Genomic DNA, 20150 nt, shown 5'->3' with positions numbered 1-20150 from the left:
CCCACTGTCACTCTCTATCTGCTCTTCCTGCTTTACCTTTCTTCTCTGTACTAACCACTACCTAACATGACATATTCGCTGTTGTTGTGTCTTCTGGGTCCCCCCTATAGAATGTAGGCCCAGGAGAGCAGGGCCTTTGTTCACCGCTCTGTCCTCAGTTCTCAGAACAGGACAGGCCCGGGATAGGCTAGGCTGGTTGTGTAAAAGGAGGCTGTCGGATTAGATGTTCTCAAAGATTCCTTCTGCTATAAAGTTCTATGATTCTAAGATGCCCTTAAAAGCATGGTTAGTCACAAAGGAACATTTTTTATCCATCCCAGGAGGCCATTCCTTGCATACCAAAAGCATCTCATGAGAAGGGGGCCCATGTGTACGCCCCCAGGGCCAGGACCAGCTGTGTTTTAGGAAGCCTTCTGTATATTTATCAAAGCAGCCCGCTGGTCAGAAACTTCAGTGTAACAGAACCTCATGTTGTATTGGGTGTTAATGAAAAGATTCCAGGATTTCTGAAATTATCAGCAAGATATGATATGGGCCTTTCTTACTCACACTCAGCTTCTAATGGTCACAATGGAGGTAGGAAACTATTTGGGAGTCTTTCTTGGAGAAGAAAAGTCTTGAGCTGTCTGTATACAGCATTTTTAGACCTGGGAGAAACCTCAGAAATCATCCATTCCTGCAGCAGAGTGTAGCTCTAGATCTCAAAGTCCAAGTTTGAATTCTGGTTACTTTCTAGTGAGTGACAATGGACAAGCTATTAACCACTCTGTGGCAAAACTTCCTCATCTGTAAAAGCAGAATAATAATAGGTGTACCCCCCTAGGTAAATTAATTCATGCAAAGCACTTAGAAGAAGAAGAATGCCTAGCACAGTGTAGACATTCAACAAATATTAACCATTATCAGTACAAGTACCCTTTTGGTTTTTATTTTTTTTTAACTTGAAAAATCCTTTCATCTAAGAAAACCCAAAAGCCCTATATATATATAGAACATGAAAACTACTACAGTTCTATAGAAATCCTAGAGCCCCAAAGAGCACTCTTAATCACTGGCTTCTTAATACACATATTTTACACATAAGTCCAATACACATATTCTACTCCCCATGAAATGGAGATTCAAGGTTGAAGTGACCAGTCAAGGTCACACTAGAACCCCAGTGTCAACTACTGACTCTTGTACCCTGTGTCACCAGGTGCCTCCTCGTTATCAAAGATGTGTGTGTTGAAAGGACTTCACCGCTATCACAGGAATGAGGGGTCATGGGTGACAAGCAGAAACTGGAATGCACAAAGCAGTGCGCTTGACCTTCACAGAGAATCATGCAAATCACCAAGGCCCTCAGTGCAAAGCAGAAAATCCCTCCACAGCATCCCTAGTAGAGGTTTATGTAGCCTCTGACTGAATTATTTCCAGAGAACCCACTGCTTTTCCTGATAGCCTTTGCTGCTGACTAGCTGCAGAAGCTAGAATGAGAAGTAGCATGTGACTATCCTTCATTTTTCAGGAATTTCACCTTTCCTAGGGCAGTATGGTGAAGGCCTTGAAGTCAAGCATGCCTGGCTGTATAATCTTGATGAGATTACTTACCCTCCTTAAGCCTCAGGGTCTTGACCTATAAAATGCAGATAATAAATGAACTTCCTTTACAAGCTCTCTGAGAGGGTCAAAAGAGATAATTCATTAAATTGTTTTTAACAGTCTCTAGCACATAGCTTGAGCTCAATAAGTTGTAAATCCTATTAATTATTATTATAACCACCCACTCTTTCCGCATTAAATTACTAGACCATACATTAGCTATTCAACAAAAAGGCAAAATTCTCTAATGCAGACTTGTTGGTCCAGGGCAAGAATTTGCTAGCTGTCCCCCAAATCAGGCCCTCCCTTCCTCCATAGTAATAGAAATAGCTGGTTACTACATGTGTCAGCACCTCTGCAGCTACATGTGGCCATGCAATTGAGTTCTCACCAATGGAATAGGAATGGAAGTGACTGGTTACCCTTGAAGGCCTGGGCCATAACATACTGTATGTGTACTCTTTTCCTTTCCCCCAAGAGGAATACAAAGGTTCATCTTCAGGAAAGGATCCCGAGTTTTTACTATATAGAAGAGGAGTGGACTGTGGGGGAGCAGAGAAATCAGGTGGAAGGAACCTGAAGCCCTGAATGGCTGCCTGGAGCCAAGTAGCCTATCCACCCTGAATCCTTATATGAAAGAAATAAACTTCTTGGACTTTTAATCTACACAATGTTGGGTCTATTTATTATACTAGCCAAGTCTTTTATCTAGAGTGACCATTCCTTGAGAGCAATGAGTTAGCTGAAAATTTACAATACCTTTGAACAAGCTTATGGTAAGATCGCAGCCACAATCTGAGAGGCAACTCAAAGGATGGGCATTAGAAGAGTATTAGCACAAGTATTTTTTACATGCCCTTTAAATCATGTAGACACATGTGAAAATTAGCCTTTATACTATACTATTTTCAACTCATCTACTGTAACATAAAGTTCTTCTGTCCTTGAGTGTGTAGTGTCTAATGAAAGGAAAAGCATCAATCCCTCTTAAATCCTTTAAATTCCTTCAAGGTTTCAAAAGTCTTTATTTCAGGCAAAATGTGAACTTGAAAAAGAACAACTAAATCTATTTTTAGGAGCAATTTAATCTAGTCCTTGGAGTTAAAGGCTTTATGGTAGAGGATACATGTCTGTATACAGTTCAGTGGATATTGGTTAAGTCCCTATATCATAAACATAGTGCTACTGCAGAATGGGACACAGAGATGAAGCACAGAGTCATAAATCATGCCTTTTGGAGGCTCACAATCTAATGAGGAGAAACAGAAATCCTATCCTATATAATAAAAGGGTAATATGCAAACTGACCCTAAAGGCGGAACGACCAGAAGGACTACTAGACTAGTCACTATGAGGTGCACTGACCATCCCTTGGTCTTTTTCCCCGGCCGGCAGGCTCCCATCACCCAATGGCGAACAGGGAAACGGGGTGGGTGGCGGCGGGGGGCAGGGCAGGCTGCGGGCAGCCAGGGAAGATGGCCCTGATCACAGGCCAGGCCTAGGGACCGTACCCGCGCTCGGATTTCGTGCACTGGGCTTCTAGTACTGGAATAACAATAATGGAATATTGTCTTAGTACCTCTGATAATAGAGAATAATAAAAGCATTTATCGAATGTTTAACATGTACCAGACACTACACTGAGATTTGCCTCTTACTTAACCTTCATAACAGTATAATATGGTAGATACCATATTCCCCATTTCCCAAATAAAAAAATTATACATTAGTAAGTTGCCCAAAGTCACAGAGAAGCCCAATGAGAACTTGGGCTGTCCGACACCAGTGAATGCTCCCTCAGCCACCAAAAAGAGTGATGTACAGTGGGAGAATGGGGTGTCCCAACTGGCAGGTCAGCTCTTTTTCATCCTGTGACATTGGCTCAGAGCTGGGGGAAAGCAAAGGGGTACAAGATCCACCTGGCACAGCAGCCCAGGGCTTTTCTGAAGCTCTGAGCTGGGAACAAGCATCACAGGAAGGGTCCCAGACTTCTCAGCCATGCCAAACAGCTCAGGGACTTAGAAGACAAGCACAGAGCACTGGGCAACCCCACTTTAAGCCTCTGGGTTCTTCAGTAACCTCAGAATGGAAACCAGGTCATCTCTAACCAGAGAAGCAGATTCCCTGTCCTTTGTGGCTAAGCAGAAATTATTCCCTGCTTTTACTAGTACTTCCTCTAAGCCTCAATTCCCCTCCTCATTCATTCCTCACTGGGGAGTCCCAGTGTATGCCTCCCAAGTTCTCTGGGAGGTTGGGGGTTCAGCAACCTCGTGTTTATACAGTATTGTGATCACTTCAGGGAGAGATTTGCATCTCCTTATTAAATTTCAAATCCTTTTGGACTTTTTCTATTTCTGTTAAAAGCTATCTGTGATAATGGGTTACTGTTTGCTCACATCTCTCTCCCTTTCCCTTAGGGAGGAATCAACTTCCTGGCCCTATCAACTCTGCATGTGGCCTCGAGACTTGATTTAGCCAAAGGGATGTTATGGACATGACATGAATAGAGGCCTTAAATGAGCTTCTACTTACGCTTTGGGGGTCCACTCTGAGAAGAGCATGCCCTTAGTAGCTGCTGCCCCTTCAGCCTGGTCCTCAGAGGGAACACATGTCAGCTGATGTGTGCCCAGTCCATAGCAGATCAGCTGAGCAGCAGCCTGAAGCAGAGCCGCCCAGCTGAATCCAGCCTCCCTCAGCCACATGCAGTGTCCCTGCAAACAGGGAGCATGAGCATGAGCGCTTATTGCTGAAAGCCCCTGAGTTCCGGAGCAGTTTGTTATGCTGCTTTCGTGTGGCGGTAGCTGACTAATGTATCATCATTTTGTATTAATTAGAAATTTAACAGATACCAATACGTACATGTATTTCTGAGTAACTCACAGAAATACATGTATGTATTTTTTCCTTGAATTTCATTAACTGCACAGCATCCTGTTATCCAAAACATACCATTTCTCAAATAGTTTAACAAAGATACTGGCAGGTTAGAATACAGAGAAGAGGTTCATATGCCTTCAATCAAAACAAAAGTTCACCTTGCCAGTGAAATGTTTACACTAACCTCTCCCCATAAGATGCAGATGTAGAAGACAAAGCAATATCTATTTTTCATGGATGAGCTACAGAAAACATTACTTTTCAAAATAATAAAAGGTATTGATGGTGAAATACTGTGTTCAGGCTCATGGTCTATATAATCTCCCTCAGAAAATTTTCTCCCTTCTGTCAATATGTTTTAAGTTACTGGTTTCAAGAGCATTCTCTTCTCCCCTTCTGCCAACACTCATATCCACTAAAATCCAGGTAAGATTTCACAAAGCTCCTGAAGAAAAATGTTAAGAAACCTGTAAGTCCCCAGAGTTTGCAAACTGCACCCAACATTATTTTCAATGCATTACTTTAATGCTTTATTTTTAATGCATTATTTCAATGCATCATGATTTTTTTTATATTTTATTGATTTTTACAGAGAGGAAGGGAGAGGGATAGAGAGTTAGAAACATCGATGAGAGAGAAACATCGATCAGCTGCCTCCTGCACACCCCACACTGGGGATGTGCCCGCAACCAAGGTACATGCCCTTGACTGGAATCGAACCTGGGACCTTTCAGTCCACAGGCCGACGCTCTATCCACTGAGCCAAACCAGTCAGGGCGCATCGTGATTATTAATAATCTTTATTTTCACTCCCACTCCAGAATAAAATAGCAAAACACTAAATGAATTATGTTAGTCAAATGTATTACGTTAGTCAAAAATTTGTATTTCAAGATAGATTTCAAAATATAAACGGGGCTTTTAGAATTGAAGAAAAAGCAAACTAAATTTGAAGCGTTCCAGAGGCCATCAGGATTTCCAGGTCTCCCTCCAGAGGGCTTTGAAGGTGGCACTGGGGTCCTTGAGATATTTGAATGTTACAAAAAGCATAGTGGAAACTGTAGCCATCATAACCACTGGGGGGGGCTGGACTTATTGCAACTCCTCTGTGACTCAGGCTGACACACACATGCGCAGGCCCCTGACCACTGCTCCCAGCCCTTCCCCCACCACTCTCCTCACTCCCTCTGTCCCATTATACCTTCCTCCCTGCTACTCCTCAAGCATACTTGACACTCCTGCTCAGGACCTTCATCCTTGCTAGTCCCTCTGCCTGGAACAAGCACCCAAATGGCTCATTCATTCCCCTACTTCATTCAGGTCCCTTCCCAGATGCCTCCCTCTCAAAGAGGCCATCCACCCCTGACTGCCTTATCTCAAATGGGCCTCTCAGCCTCTCTCTCCTGCCTCACTCTATTTTCTTCCTAGTGTTATGACTTTGAAATTATCTCATGCAGTTGTGTTTTGTCTGCTTCTTCCAGGATCAGGGACTTTAATTGTGCAATTCACTACTGTATTCCAAGCTCTTAGGTAGTACTCGCACAGTGCACTCAGTAAGTGTTTAATGAATGTATAAATTGGGAGTTTTAGATGTCACTGCATGAAAAAAAATAACAACAGAAAAACAAAACATTTAATTACTTTGAAATCAGATTGTTTGTTAGACAAAAATCTTTCAAGACATAGAGCCCATAGGGAGGGAGAAGGAAAAAAGAAGGAAAGGAACCCTCAGTAATACTGGTAAAAGGGCAGGAAACCATTTATTTAAGTACTGGTAAGTCACATGAGCGTGGACCAGCTTGTGGATTGGATCCTGGCATATTCTCAGAAGGGGAAAACCAGTGACAATATATTCTACAGGACTGAACATGATCTCAATGGCTGTCAAATACCATTTAGGAATAAAGTATTTTAAATATTCCTACAATCAGTAAACAACTCAACCACTGCCACTCCAACTTTTCAGACGAGGCCTCTCCGGGACTTTCCTGTGAGACTTGCAGCATTTGAGTATGTGACATCTCAAGGACCATTATTAAAGAGATGCACAGCCACTTAATGAGGAGGAAACGGCATTTTGTTAGAGTCCTTACAGCCATGTTCCTGGCTTTTTTTCATCAAAGCCCCATAAGTATGTTTGAATGACTCACAATAAACCTTGACAAATGATACATACAAAATCATCTCCTGTTTTTCCATTGCTTAGTTGGTACATGAAAAAATTACGTCTTCTTTATACAACTGAATAAACCTCTCTAGTCCCTTAAAATGCCTTTTCTCCCAAATAGAAAATTCTATTTATCAAATATGGAAGTCATTTTTGTCATCACATGATCTAATGTCTCAAAAACTTCAATCTGGATAAACAATACTAAATTAAGGCTGGTATATTTTGAAACAGCAAGAATTTTGTGTGTGGAATGTTTTAACAGCTCATGGATTCCTAGGACCACTCAGTATGACTTATACAAACACCAACCAAAACTCTACCAGGGAAGTCAAATTTCACTCACCATCCCAAACTAAAAATGCTTAGCGAGACCCAGAAATGTATAAGGTTATTTTGATTCTTAATCTGAGGAATGTGGCCATGGTGCAGAAAGATGGCACAATCACATCAGTGTTAACATTCATGGGGTGCTTCCTAGTTGCCAGCCCCTTCATACACGTTTTTCTTTAATCCTCATAACAACACTCTGAGGTAAACACTCACTATCCTCATCTGGCAGAAGTTGAGGCCTAGAGAAATTAAATGACTTGGCCAAGGTCACCACCTAGCCAGTGGGATTCGAGTCCTCCGCAAGGCAAGGAAGGGAACTGCATGGAGCTTTCTTTTCTTCAAAGTTGACCAGAGTTCCAACAGCTAACACACCAAGTATAAATGGCATCTCACTAAAGACAGGTAGTATTATTGTTCCCATTTTAGAGATGAAGAAAATGAGGCACAGAGAGGTATAGAGCATGGCAGAAGGAGCAAAGCCAGGGATCCAGATGAGGCAACTTGGCTCCCGGACCCATGAACTGAACCATTGCTCCATGCTGTTCTCTCCACTTCTCTGGGCCCAGTTCTGTCGCTCCCCCATGACTTCACATCACCTCAGCTTCTTCAGCCAAGGAATGAGTTAACTGGACTAGATCATGGCTAAGTTTCCTCCTGGTTTTTCAGTGATACGATGCTCAGACATGTGCAAAATGTATTCTTACCATGATGCAAACACTCAGGATGGAGTTTTTGAGGGATCCTGCTTTTTTGTCCCCCAGTGGAGGGAAATGCAACTGATGATGATCTAAATACACTCTGAGGATCGAGGCTTGTGGTTCAGAACTTGGTATAAACAAAAAATTTTCAATCACAAAGTTTTCTTATTAAAGTATAGTTAACCATTTCATAAAGAGAAATGGAAATTTAAAAAAAAACTAAACTAATTTTTCTATGATGCCTCTGTAGTTTATGTAGCTTCCTTGCTAGAAACAAAAGTCCTCAGAGCTTGCTAGTACATCTCAGCATTCATATGAACTCCATTAAAACACATGGCCTATCAATATCTCTTGTTAAATACCGTGATTACATGGAGTGGTTTTCTTGCACAATATTTGAAAACCACCTGTATTAGTTGCAAACATTCAAAGACAGATTTCACATAAACATCTAACTCCTAGCTTCTCTCTCTCAAATAATAACATTACTGAAAAGATCTACCAGCCAAGGGCCTGCACTCCAACATGGCAACACCAGGCTGGAGGAGCAATGGCTGCCTTTTTAAGTAAAGCAAGGGCTCTCCAGTTTGCCAGCGTCCCCACCACTCCCACTTACATTGAACTTGGTCACTTCACTCATACATGTGTCCTGAGTGAGAGATCCTCAGGCCACAGGCTCCCCATTATGAGCATGTCTGCTGTACAAAGTACATGAGATATTATTACATCTTCAAACTTGCTCTACGGTAAACGACTGCTTCCTGTAAAACTAAAAACTACATCTATAGTAAGGAAATGCAGTAAGGTTCACGCCTCTTTAACAGTTGGAGTCACTTTTAAAATTCCATAATCCTTACAATGTCAATTATTTCATTAATGTACACCAGTGGGTTCTCAACATGGACAAGATATTACAATCAACTGTGTAATGTTAAAAAACAGATCCATACCTAGCGGCATGGCTCAGTGGTTGAGCATCGATCTATGAACCAGGAGGTCACAGTTCAATTCCTGGTCAGGGCACATGCCTGGGTTGTGGGCTCGATCCCCAGTGGTGTGCAGGAAGCAGCCAATCAATGATTCTCTCTTATCATTGATGTTTCTCTCTCTCTCCCCCTTTCCCTTTCTCTCTGAAATCAATAAAAATATTTTTTAAAAAAACCAAAAACCAAAAAACAGACTCTGGCCACCCAGGTCAGTCACATAAGCTCTTGGGGTGGAGCTCAGGCAGCTTCACTTTTCTAGGTTCACCCAAGTGATTCTGATGGCAACCCAAGATGAAAACTCCTGACATAAACTCTACTGACATACAAGGTATGACTTAGAAATCAGTAAGACTATTTCTACAAGCCACAGATAAGAATAATTCTCATGACTTTACAATAAACATTACATAAACACTTAGGATGCTATGATCTTTCCAGGTTTTGATAAAATAATCTTTCTTTATTCCAACATCTGAAGAGAAATGTACACATAACATCTCTTGACCAAAGATTTTGTTTAATGTTCATATATTTTAACAGCAGATGTTTTGGTGTGGCCCCTGGAAGCGATGAAGTGAAGCCAGCCTATGAAAGGGGGTTTCCAATGCAGGCTGAACATGGAGACACATTCATTTCAATCACACATTGCCAACCATTGGGCTGAGTTGGTGCCAAAATCCAGACGTCCAGCGTTGGAAACAGCCTATCAAAAGATCGACTGGGTAAAGATCTACAACCTGAACTATTTACAGGTTACTGGGGGCCTCTGAAATGCCTTGCCTGTCTTCTCTCCCAAGGAAAGAAGAGAGACTTAGAAAATTTAACCTGGAATTTCTGAAGTGAAGGCTTTCAGTAATAGGTACTTCGCTTGAGTTTATAAACTTCAAAAACCTCATTTCCTTCATTTGATGTTTGATACCTAAGGAAGCCTGGGCATAATTTATGCTTATTACCATGGTGCTCAGTTTACTTAACAGTGAGCTGTACAAATATGTCCCCCAAATTCCCCTGCTTTTGCCATTACTTACATAATTACACCATCTACTGAGAATCAGGCAGCCAAATTAGCGTTAGAAAGACTCCCACTGAATGAGATAGGTAAGGAAAAGGGTGCTTCAATTTCAAGCCCCGATGTGCTCCACCATCAAGGTCTGGTGATGGAGTCATGTGACCTAAAGTGTGTTCTCTTTGTGAATGCCACCAGGGAAGTGTCTGGCAGGGAGGGCTCTAAACACATGCCAAAAGCGACCATGGGTTTCGGCTCTTAATTGCCAATGTTTATAGCTGAGTCCTGTTAGGTTCCACTGGCCAAACACATTTAAAAAATAATGTACATGAACATAATGCCAATATTTTAATTTCAAAATCTAAGTAAAAGAGAATTTTTAAGTGTGTATAGTGTTAGATATTATGTTTGTCAGGAGCCCCCCACTCCCTGATAAATATCACTGAAAGAGAGAAACCTGGTTAGCAGCTTTAGACAGTTCAGTAATTACAACCATGTTAGAACTGCCAAATGATTGTTTTCAGTGCTGTTACTGTGATGATGGGATGCTCATGCACCCTCCTACCCTACATAAGCATTTTCTTCAAAAGTCTGGAAACAGTTCTGTTTCTACCAGAAGGCAGTCATCAAGTATCTCCCCAACCAGCCAATTGCTCCCTTTGGAAATCAGCCTTTCAGTGTGTAAGACATATCGGTACCCAAGAGCCTTCTATTAAAATGCAAATATCCTATAGAAGGTTATAACTTAGGCTGGGAAGAGCAGGTGCTAATGTAGACAGGGACACCTGAGAGCAAAGTCTGCCATGGTTGTGACTTCAGGCCAGGTTTCTGGTCTGTCTTGCTTTATGTCTGTGTCAAATGGGACTAATACTGTGCTCTTAGCAAAGAATATAAAGCAACTAGCCCATGCCTTCCTAGTAGGCCCTTCAAGGAAGGCACTGGCTAGTGACAATTTTATACTAAAAGGGGATTATCAGAAATATCCCAGTTTGAAAAGCCTGGAATAAAGATTCAATAATCCAGGTCTGTTTAGCCTCAGAGTCCAAGCTTCTCCCCACTCCAATCCCTTGCCTCCCTTTGTACCAAAAACCCCTAGCAAAGAGGCTGGAGGAAGCAAGATATACTTTGCCCTAGCATTGTTTAAGCCCTGAAATGTTCTAGGCAACCAAATACTGTAGGTAAAGCAAGAAATGACTCAACTAATCTTCATAATATCCTTAACCTGGAAAATAACTAACCAAGTTCAATTCCAAAGTATAAAGATAAAGACATGGGTTTCCTTTTCAAATCTTTTTAAAAGTCTTCAAATTCCCTTAATATTAACTACCCTCGATTAATTGCATAACTGGTATTGTGCATATGCCATGAACATATAGAGACATATATGTATATCATTCCTCATATATGCACACCTCCAGAGAAGATCCGTTTCAAAGACATGTTTTTCACTCCCCAAAGTTACCCTCTCAACTTACTCTTTTCACAGCCCTGGAAGCACTTCTCGGGTTTTATTTTCATTTCATTTCTGAAAACACTTCTTGAAGAAGAGGCTAGGAAGAGGACAAGGCCCAACACTGCAGGAAGGGGCTGTGTTTCTGCAGGAGGCAAAGTGACAAGTAGTGACCACAAAGTCTGATGTGGGCAATCCTGGCACAGAGGTGGGCAGGTGCTGCAGGGCAGCGGGAAGGGCCAATTGTAATGACGCTGTCTTAGCAGGTAAAAGAGGCTTACTGTCCTGAAGGAAAATATTTCTGCTTTACATATAGTCTTACCAAAATAAACATTCTAGTTCATATTTCACTAGGTAAGGTATTTAACAAATATGGTAGCATTCTTAACTCCCAATTGGACGAACTTCCAGGATGGGGTAGTTTACTTCATAGTTATGCAGTGAGGGTGAATTAAATACTGAATGAAATTGTTCAGAACAGTTTCTGTACAAAGTGCAGACTCACTGTGGGTACCAAGAAATGGACCCAAGTTCTGTAAGGCCTGCAGCTTTAGACCCTCTTTATGAAAAAATAAAAAGCAAGGTTACAAATACAAAATGCTTACAAAAGTGATCTTCTGTCACAACAAAGTACAAAATTTTAAAAGCTGTCATCACCAAAACATCACAAATTCAAATCCAGAAAAACAACCAAGCATGTGAATTAATTAACCACCTTGCACACCACCCTAAATGCTTCTTTTGGGCTGCACACTCTTTGATTACTTCTTACATGACAATGATTTATATTAATATTTTCTATGAGATGCAAAGATAAATGAGTCTTTTCTCAAATGTGGGTGGTTGAAATTTGTATTTAATTATTGATAATTCAGAAAAGTTACTTTCAGACTCACAGTTCTTTTTTGGTGATGCTATAAAATTTTTAGGATGGTTGTCAAATATGTAAATACTTCTATTAATTTTCTTTCATATATGAGCCATGAGAACTCAGGGTACTACAAACTTTCTTGTGCACTGACTTTAAATATTCTTTGTGTTGATGACACTCATTAATCAGTTTGTCAGTAATTATACACATACACACACACTCAAATAAAATGAGCAAGAAATTTAAACACAGAATTTAAAAATGCTGCATTTGCTCTGGCAGTTGTGGCTCAGTTAGTTGGGCGTTGTCCCATGCACCAAAAGGTTGCTGGTTCAATTGTGGGTCAGGGCACATGCCCAGGTTTTGGGTTTGATACCCAGTTGGGGGGCATGCAGAAGGCAGCTGATCTATGTTCTGCTCTCACATGATGTTTCTCTCTCTCTCTCCCTTCCTCTCTCTCTCAAAATCAATAAAAATATTTTTAAATGGTGCATTTATAAATATATATTTGCATCATAACAGAAGGAATGTCCATATTAACTACACTTAGATAAGACTTAATCCTCTACTTACAATTCTATACATCTAAAAAGTAGAATTTTACATACTAGCTTCTGGCTCCATACATTCAAACAGATTCTTATTAGCAGATGTCAATAGTCCAGGTTCATGCTGCAGTGCTACCTTTGCCCCATCCCTGCCCGTGTGTAAGGACCCTAGGTGAGCTGGCACAGCAGATGGTGTTCCTGGGAAGTGATTCCCACATTAGGATGGCTAGGAATAACCTACATAGACACACTGAGCTGTATAAATACATCCCACTAAACCCCAACTAAAGGTGTTCCCCAATTCACTTCCCCTTAGCTATGTCTCAAAAATACTCTCAACTACGATGTAACTGACCCCAAGGAGAAATGTTACAGAGGGAACATCAGAGTGGAAAGGAAAGCATTAATCAATTGATATTAATCTTACTTTTTCAAGTTTGACAAGTTATGATCCCATGAACACAGTGCTGTGCACACTAATAGGGCTCCCCCAGTGCATGGAAAGGACTGGGTGGCCCCTAGCAATGTATTAAAAAATGGTGAAACATATATTGTACAAGTGAGGGACCCTGGGGTTTGAGCTTCATTAGCTTCATAATAAATTTGCCTCTATGGTTCCTATTATTATTCATCGTTTATCTCAGTCTGTACATGTCTAGTCTCTCCAAATAAATTTCAGTTCCTTGTAGACAGGAAGTACTGTTTTAAATATTAGCATACAGGAAATACTAAAAAGTGTGTATGGTAGTTATCACTATCCATACTGATCTTGACAGAGACAGAGAGAGAGAATGTATGTATAATAGAAATGTATGTTTGTATTACATATACATATACATATATACATATGTGATATATATACATGTAAATACATATGTACATATATTATTTACTAATGTATTATATATGTATTAGGGTCTTACTTATATATAATGTATGTATATATGTAAAGGAATATGTATTTATGTATAAACATATATACATTTATCTATGCATTATGTATATACATCAATTCTACGTATAATACCAACGGAACAGTGAGTCTTTCCAGGCTGATAACATGGTGTCCAGATCTTGTCCCTACAAGGAGGTCTATCTCAGGAGAAGGTCACTCTTATAGCCTAGCAGACAGTGAACAGGGCTTCCTTTGGGAAGCCACTGTGGGGGGTGAGGCGAGGGCCATGAGGAAACCATCAATGTTGGTGCTGGACAGAGAGTCTGCAGTTAGTGACTCAAGAAGAGTCATTGACTCCTGCCAACATGGAGACAGAGCCATTGGGAAGACTCCCTCCTTAAAGAGCACATCCATCAGTCTGGTCTCTGCTTGCAGCTGGCCTTAAAAAAAAATAGGTGAAAACGAATGCAACATTCGAAGGCTTACTGCGAGCAGAAAATATACATTTTAAAACTGATTTAGCCTACTAAATGAAAGGCATTTTTAAAAACAAATACACACACACACACACACACACACACACACACACACATTTCTGACATTTGCCATTTCTGATTCTAAATAAACATTTGTTATTTAACACATTAGCCAGGTCAATATGAAACAAATCGACTACCCCATCATGAAATAAAATGTATTGTCTGCAATCCATCAAGTATTTCTTCCATGGTGCCTGTGACAGGTCTGCACTGTCCAGATCTGTCAGGGGTAAGGAGGGGGCAGGGAGAGAAATACAAAGGCATGTCAAGTATGGTTCTGTATTCAAAGCCAAAGCTGAATAAAAGGGAGGATTTTAAAAATATATGTTTTTGCCGAAACCGGTTTGGCTCAGTGGATAGAGCGTCGGCCTGCGGACTGAGAGGTCCCAGGTTCGATTCCGGTCGGGGGCATGTACCTGGGTTGCGGGCACATCCCCAGTAGGAGATGTGCAGGAAGCGGCTGATCGATGTTTCTCTCTCATCGATGTTTCTAACTATCTATCTCTCTCCCTTCCTCTCTGTAAAAAATCAATAAAAAATATATTTAAAAAAATGTTTTTTTATTGATTTCAGAGAGGAAGGGAGAGGGAGAGAGATAGAAACATCAATGATGAGAGAAAATCATGGATCGGCTGCCTCCTACTGGGGATCGAGCTCACAACCTGGGCATGTGTCCTTACCAGGAATTGAACTGTGACCTCCTGCTTCATAGGTTGATGCTCAACCACTGAGCAACACCAGCCAGGCAAAAGGGAGGATTTTTAAGGGAGTCAACAGCATTGTTGTGTCCTTTAGGACCTCAGTCTAGAATACAAGGCCTCTGGCTTCCAAACAGTCCTAGGAAAGCCCCTCTCATCAGATGTCACAGCCTGCTCCAGCCTTGAGGCTTCTTCACTGCCATCGACAGGAAGAATCGGGTTTTCTGAATACAGCTGCCAGTTTGCATTTCCAGAATTGTCAAGATGGGAAGTGTCTCCAACATCTACTATATGTACTCTACAGGAAGCCATCTTCCAGAGAATACGGCTTTTGTCAACCCAGTCTGTTGCAGGCAGCAGGGTTTTCTGTCTGTGTATTTCACACATCAGAAGACACATACACCAAAGGAAAATAATCAGAAGCTGCTTGTGAAACTTATGAGACAGGCTGTTCACCGGCAATGTTTCATACAGGGTGAGCGGAGTGTTTACAGGTGAGATGTGGGCAAAAGGAAAAACTACTGAAGATGGTGTTTTAGAGAATGTCATGCAGTTTTAGATTTGGGTCCTCCACCCCCTAGTGCAGGGGTCCTCAAACTACGGCCCGCGGACCACATGCAAATACAAATATTGTATTTGTTCCCGTTTTTTTACTTCAAAATAAGATATGTGCAGTGTGCATAGGAATTTGTTCATAGTTTTTTTTTAAACTATAGTCCGGCCCTCCAACGGTCTGAGGGACAGTGAACTGGCCCCCTGTTTAAAAAGTTTGAGGACCCCTGCCCTAGTGTATATGTGGTGTGCACAAGTGTGTGCATACGGTCATGCGCACGCACATGTGTACACACACACACACACACACACACACACACAAAAAAAAAAACTTCCCTGGCTCTGTACCTGCAACCTTCTTGTGAACCACGGGAGGAAGTGAGAGGGCATCTTGCCGCCAAGCCACAGGGTGCAGGCAGAGAGCAGGGTAGGAAGTGACAAGCCTTTCATTCATTCATTTTTTCATTCACTCATTCCTTCTCCCCACAGGAAATGTCCTCGTGGGACTCTGCCCAGAGGCCCAAGGCACAGTGCTTCTTTTCAGTCCTGGGTTTTTTCAAATAAACACAGGCCACAGGAAAGGCCATGTTGGAAGCCACTGGCCTTGACACCACTTTCCAGTCCACACCGACAAAAGCCGTTGCCAGCATCTGAAGTACCTCTGGCCACACAGAAGAGAAAGTGGCCAGAGGCTGCAACCCCAATGCTGGACTGTCAAGCATTCTCCTGTTTAGTACACTATTCTCAGTCTTTCTTGGGAAGGGCCTGATGATTTTGTGAAATGTCCCAAACAGTATCACAAGTAGGTGGACACACCCCACATTCTGTTAACCTCTAATGTAGACATTCACAGAAGGATTCCAAACATACTTATTTAGTAATACACAAAATGGCAAAAAATTGGGTGTTGATCATTTAATATTGCAGATGAGAACTTTGCACTTATTAGCTCACTTAATTCTCATCAGCCACTCCATGAGTTAGGTGCTGTTCTCATCCTCATTATACAGAGCAGGAAACTGAGGCACAGTGTATTTAAGGCATTTGCCCACAGTCAAACAGCTGACAAGTGGCAGAGATGTGTATTCAAACCCATATAAGCTGGGTTCACTATGCTGCCTCTTAGATGATCCTCATCTCAAGAGTTCAGTTACTTTCTGAAGGAGGAAACACAGTTCCATTGTGTCTGGAAGGGGATTAGGGATGGTACCATCTAGTTGCTTACCTATTTGACATTATGACAGGCACAGCTCTGCATACCTATCTGAAATTCAAATTCCAGCTCACAACTTATCAGCCATGGAAATGTAGGCAAGCTATGTAACCTTTCTGTGCCTCAGTTTGCTCACTTATAAAGTAGAGATGATAAGGGCCTAGTCCACATCGTACACCCACCTATTTAGTATATCATGATGCCTCTCAGAGAAGATAATGCAAACGTTCACTAAACTATCCCTGGAGCCAAATTCTACACTATTGATAGTAACTTCCTTATTTTGCTTTCCAGAGACTTTTATCTTTATTAATTACATGGTTTACAAATCTACCCTATGAAATGAAGCAGCATGGATTTATTACCTGGGATTTGGAGATGAAGAAACTAACAGGTAGAGATTCACACAAAACCTGCTGACATTCAGGGTCAAGAACCACCAAGTCATAGCTACTGTGAGCCACTATTAGTCAGTAGTAATACTCCATCTCCTATTGAGGCCTCCACAGGAAAACCTGAGTCACCAACAGCAACGCTGAGGCTCCTAACATCTGGGCAAAGTTTCAAATGACCTGCTGGTTTAGTACCATCACAAGAGTAACTGAATTGGGCCAGATTCTGTGTTTCAGTTTAAAAGGTGTGTCCTGCCCCAGGGCCTTTGCACTCTCTGTTCCCTCTGCCTGGAACTCGATGTTCCCTGTATGTCCTCATGGCTAACTCCCTCACTTCTGTCAAGGTTTTTGCTCACCTATCAGCTTCTCAGTGAGGCCTATCCTGGCCAGTCAATTAAACATTCCAACACTTCCTCCTCACAATCCATCTCAGCCTGTTCTAATCTTTCCCTTTTCCATACCACCTTCCAACATATTATGTAATTTACTTCTTATTCTGATAGCTTGTTGTCTATCTTCAACAACCAGAACATAAACTCCCCAAAAGCTGGGATCTTTGTTCACCGAAAAATACCAAATGGCTAGAACTGTGCCTGGTAAACAACAGGTGCTCGATATATATTATTACACAAGTAAATTCAAAATGCATAGGCACTTTTACAAATGTACCAAATAATCAAAGATTTCACAGCACTGGGATGCATGGATGGAGAAGCAGGCATTTCATGGGTCTGTGACATGACCTTCAGTGCTAAATTTAGTGCTCTTGCTGTTTCTGTGATTCCTAGTTACCAATTTAACTTCACCTATCTAGGATATGCATGTCAAGAATGTTTGTTGTTGTTTTTTGTTACAAACTGAAGTATCTACTCACAGGTAAGAAGCAAACACATCCTGATCAGCTTTTCCCTTCTCCAGGAAACAGAGCCAGGCTGTGGATAAAGCGACAGCGAGGCTGATGCAGAAACACTTCACAGTGACAGGGCCATGGGGTTTCTGGGCAATTTAAACTGGGGGAGGGTTTTACTGGCCTACTCAGGCTGTACACAGAGATAGGTGCTCCCCTACTAGACAGTGATGACACACAAAGAAGAAAACAGGAACACAGGTGCAGCACTCTTCCAAGAGAAAGGAAGAGAGCTAAAACAGCGGCTGGTGAAAATCATACTTCCCTTGGCTGTAAAGCCCCAGGTCCTTGTTCCTTATGGGTACAGGGAAATAATGTAAAACAAGAGTAAGTGTACACGTGTAAGATAAAAGAGACAGCTACACTCAACTTAATGCACTTAAGCTGTACTAAACAATACAGTTATAATGAAAACTACGGGCCTTGTACACTAAAGGCCTTGAAAAATCTGTCAAGCAAGAAACATGCCATAGTCCCATAAACCTTCACTTCATTGCTGCTTAAGGGTTTTGACTAGTGGCTAAAAGGTAATAATTCAGAAAGGTCCCCAAGATGGAAATGCCACCTAACCATATCTCTAATACTCTTATGATTGCTAAATAGCAAGCTCCTTGAGAAAAAAATTAAAGATAATATTAACATAGATCTCTTAGCCATCTTTTCACGCATCTTTCTAATGTGGCCACTGGACAACATGGACATGAAATCAGTAAGTCAATCATTAAAAACAACCACCTAACTGGCTCTAAAAGTTTAGACTGAACCACAAGCAATAAATACCACTTAACAATAGATCTTTCACTAAATACGTTGTCTGATATATTTTTACTCATGTCTCTTCATCAAAAGCATAGTTATTTGACACTGACTAGAAATAAGGATTTTTAAATTCTTGAATCAGGTAATTTTTATTCTTTCTTTCTGCATATGGAGCTGGTGTTTGAAAGTAAGGGGCCGCTCCTCAGCGGAAGGACACAGTAATTTAAGAGGGTCTCTTCACCCTGGGAATTTCTACTGTTTGTTCATTTTAACATTTACTTTTCCATAAAGTTTGCCAATTTCAAACTACTTCCAAAGTATAGTAATTGTTAGCCTTGCTACACAGTTCTCCTAAATCATAGCTATTGTTATAAACTTAATTTTTCAATATTTTCACTAAAAGAAAAACACTGGCCTTTTGAAAACGGTCATTACTTAAAAGCTGAGTTTAAGAAAATTTATGGAACCCTTAGCCCTCTTAAAAAATGTTTGCACAATCCTTAAGACAGTTTCTGCAAACTTAAAAAGCTCTTGTGATTCACCAACAATTAGTTTCAAATCATCTACAAATGTGTTACAGTTAATCCTTCTTGAGGATTAACTGTAACACATTTTAATAAATTTATACTTTCTTTTAACCAGCTAATCTAGTACGCAAGCAATGTGGAAAAGTTATTTTACATTAACTAGTTGAACCTGAAATAACTGTTAGCCAGAGTGATGAACTATGCAATGACAACCTCCCCTAGATGAGAAAACACTATTTATTTATTTATACAATATATATATTTATTTACTTTACTTATTTAGTTATTTTTCTATTTATTATTGAAGGTAAGTAAAGGAACTTGAACTAACAAATTTCTATTGGAACTTTGCATTATGGGAGTTTTAGTATTATTTTAAACGACCCATCATGAAAAATCTGATTTATCCTTTAAGCAACTTCAGTTATGACTATTCAATTATGAAATGAATCAGCAAATTTGATAACTCCATTAAACTGCTTTTAAGATGACCAAAACCTGCCTAGCTCTTCAGTCATACCTTTATCAGAGGAGATGGCAGAAGCTATTAAATGGATGTTTAAAGCTAGGTATGTTTCAAAAACCTGGTCAATTACTCATCAGGATTATCTTTTGAATGGCATTCTGTAGACATTTTGAATGACTTTTTTTTTTTAAACCATTCATCCCATTCTAAACAAGCATTCAACGCTTCACAAACACCCACTATGTGCTAATAGAAAGCATTACTCTAAGTAAAGGAGCTTAAATCGGCCTTGTTATTCGTGCATAAATACACAGCAGTCCTGATTTATTCTCTCAACTTTGTAGAAACGTGAGCGGCATCCACGTGGCTGAATCCATACCATTCATTTGGAAATGACTTTCTGGGGCAATTTACAGGTTCTTTGGATTAGGCAGCCCCGTTGGGGCATCACCTTCACCTTCCAGCCTACACAAGACAACTCGTGGGCGCTGGCCACACCTTCCGCAGGTGGCTGGATCGCCTGAGCCAGATGAACCGACCCATCACCCCTCGCTGGAGCTCCGGATCGAAGTGTGCAAATGTGTGCAAGGACTTGTTCGGATTAAAGGACTTGTTGAAAAGCCCCGGGGCCCTGAGCAGGAAAGGAAAGCGGCCACCCCGCGAGGCGCCCCCTCCCCAGCGG

General features: G+C 41.0%; 1 protein-coding gene across 5 annotated transcripts in view; it reads right to left on the bottom strand.

Moving 5' to 3' along the window:
• JAZF1 (JAZF zinc finger 1) overlaps positions 1–20150 on the bottom strand; it is a 327260-nt gene that overhangs the window by 306050 nt on the left and 1060 nt on the right. The window contains exon 1 of one of the 5 annotated variants that reach the window (XM_014537010.1): positions 550–767. The exons of the other annotated variants lie outside the window; for them this stretch is intronic. The gene's annotated coding sequence lies outside the window, so the exon portion shown is untranslated. Of the gene's footprint in view, positions 1–549; positions 768–20150 lie in introns of those variants that run through there. 5 annotated transcript variants of the gene reach the window in all.

The sequence above is a fragment of the Myotis brandtii genome, unplaced genomic scaffold (assembly GCF_000412655.1).
Source record: "Myotis brandtii unplaced genomic scaffold, ASM41265v1 scaffold17, whole genome shotgun sequence".
In the NCBI taxonomy this organism is placed as follows: Eukaryota; Metazoa; Chordata; class Mammalia; order Chiroptera; family Vespertilionidae; genus Myotis; species Myotis brandtii.
Note: the sequence above shows the minus strand (reverse complement) of the source record. Positions and strands in the feature narration are given on the sequence as shown.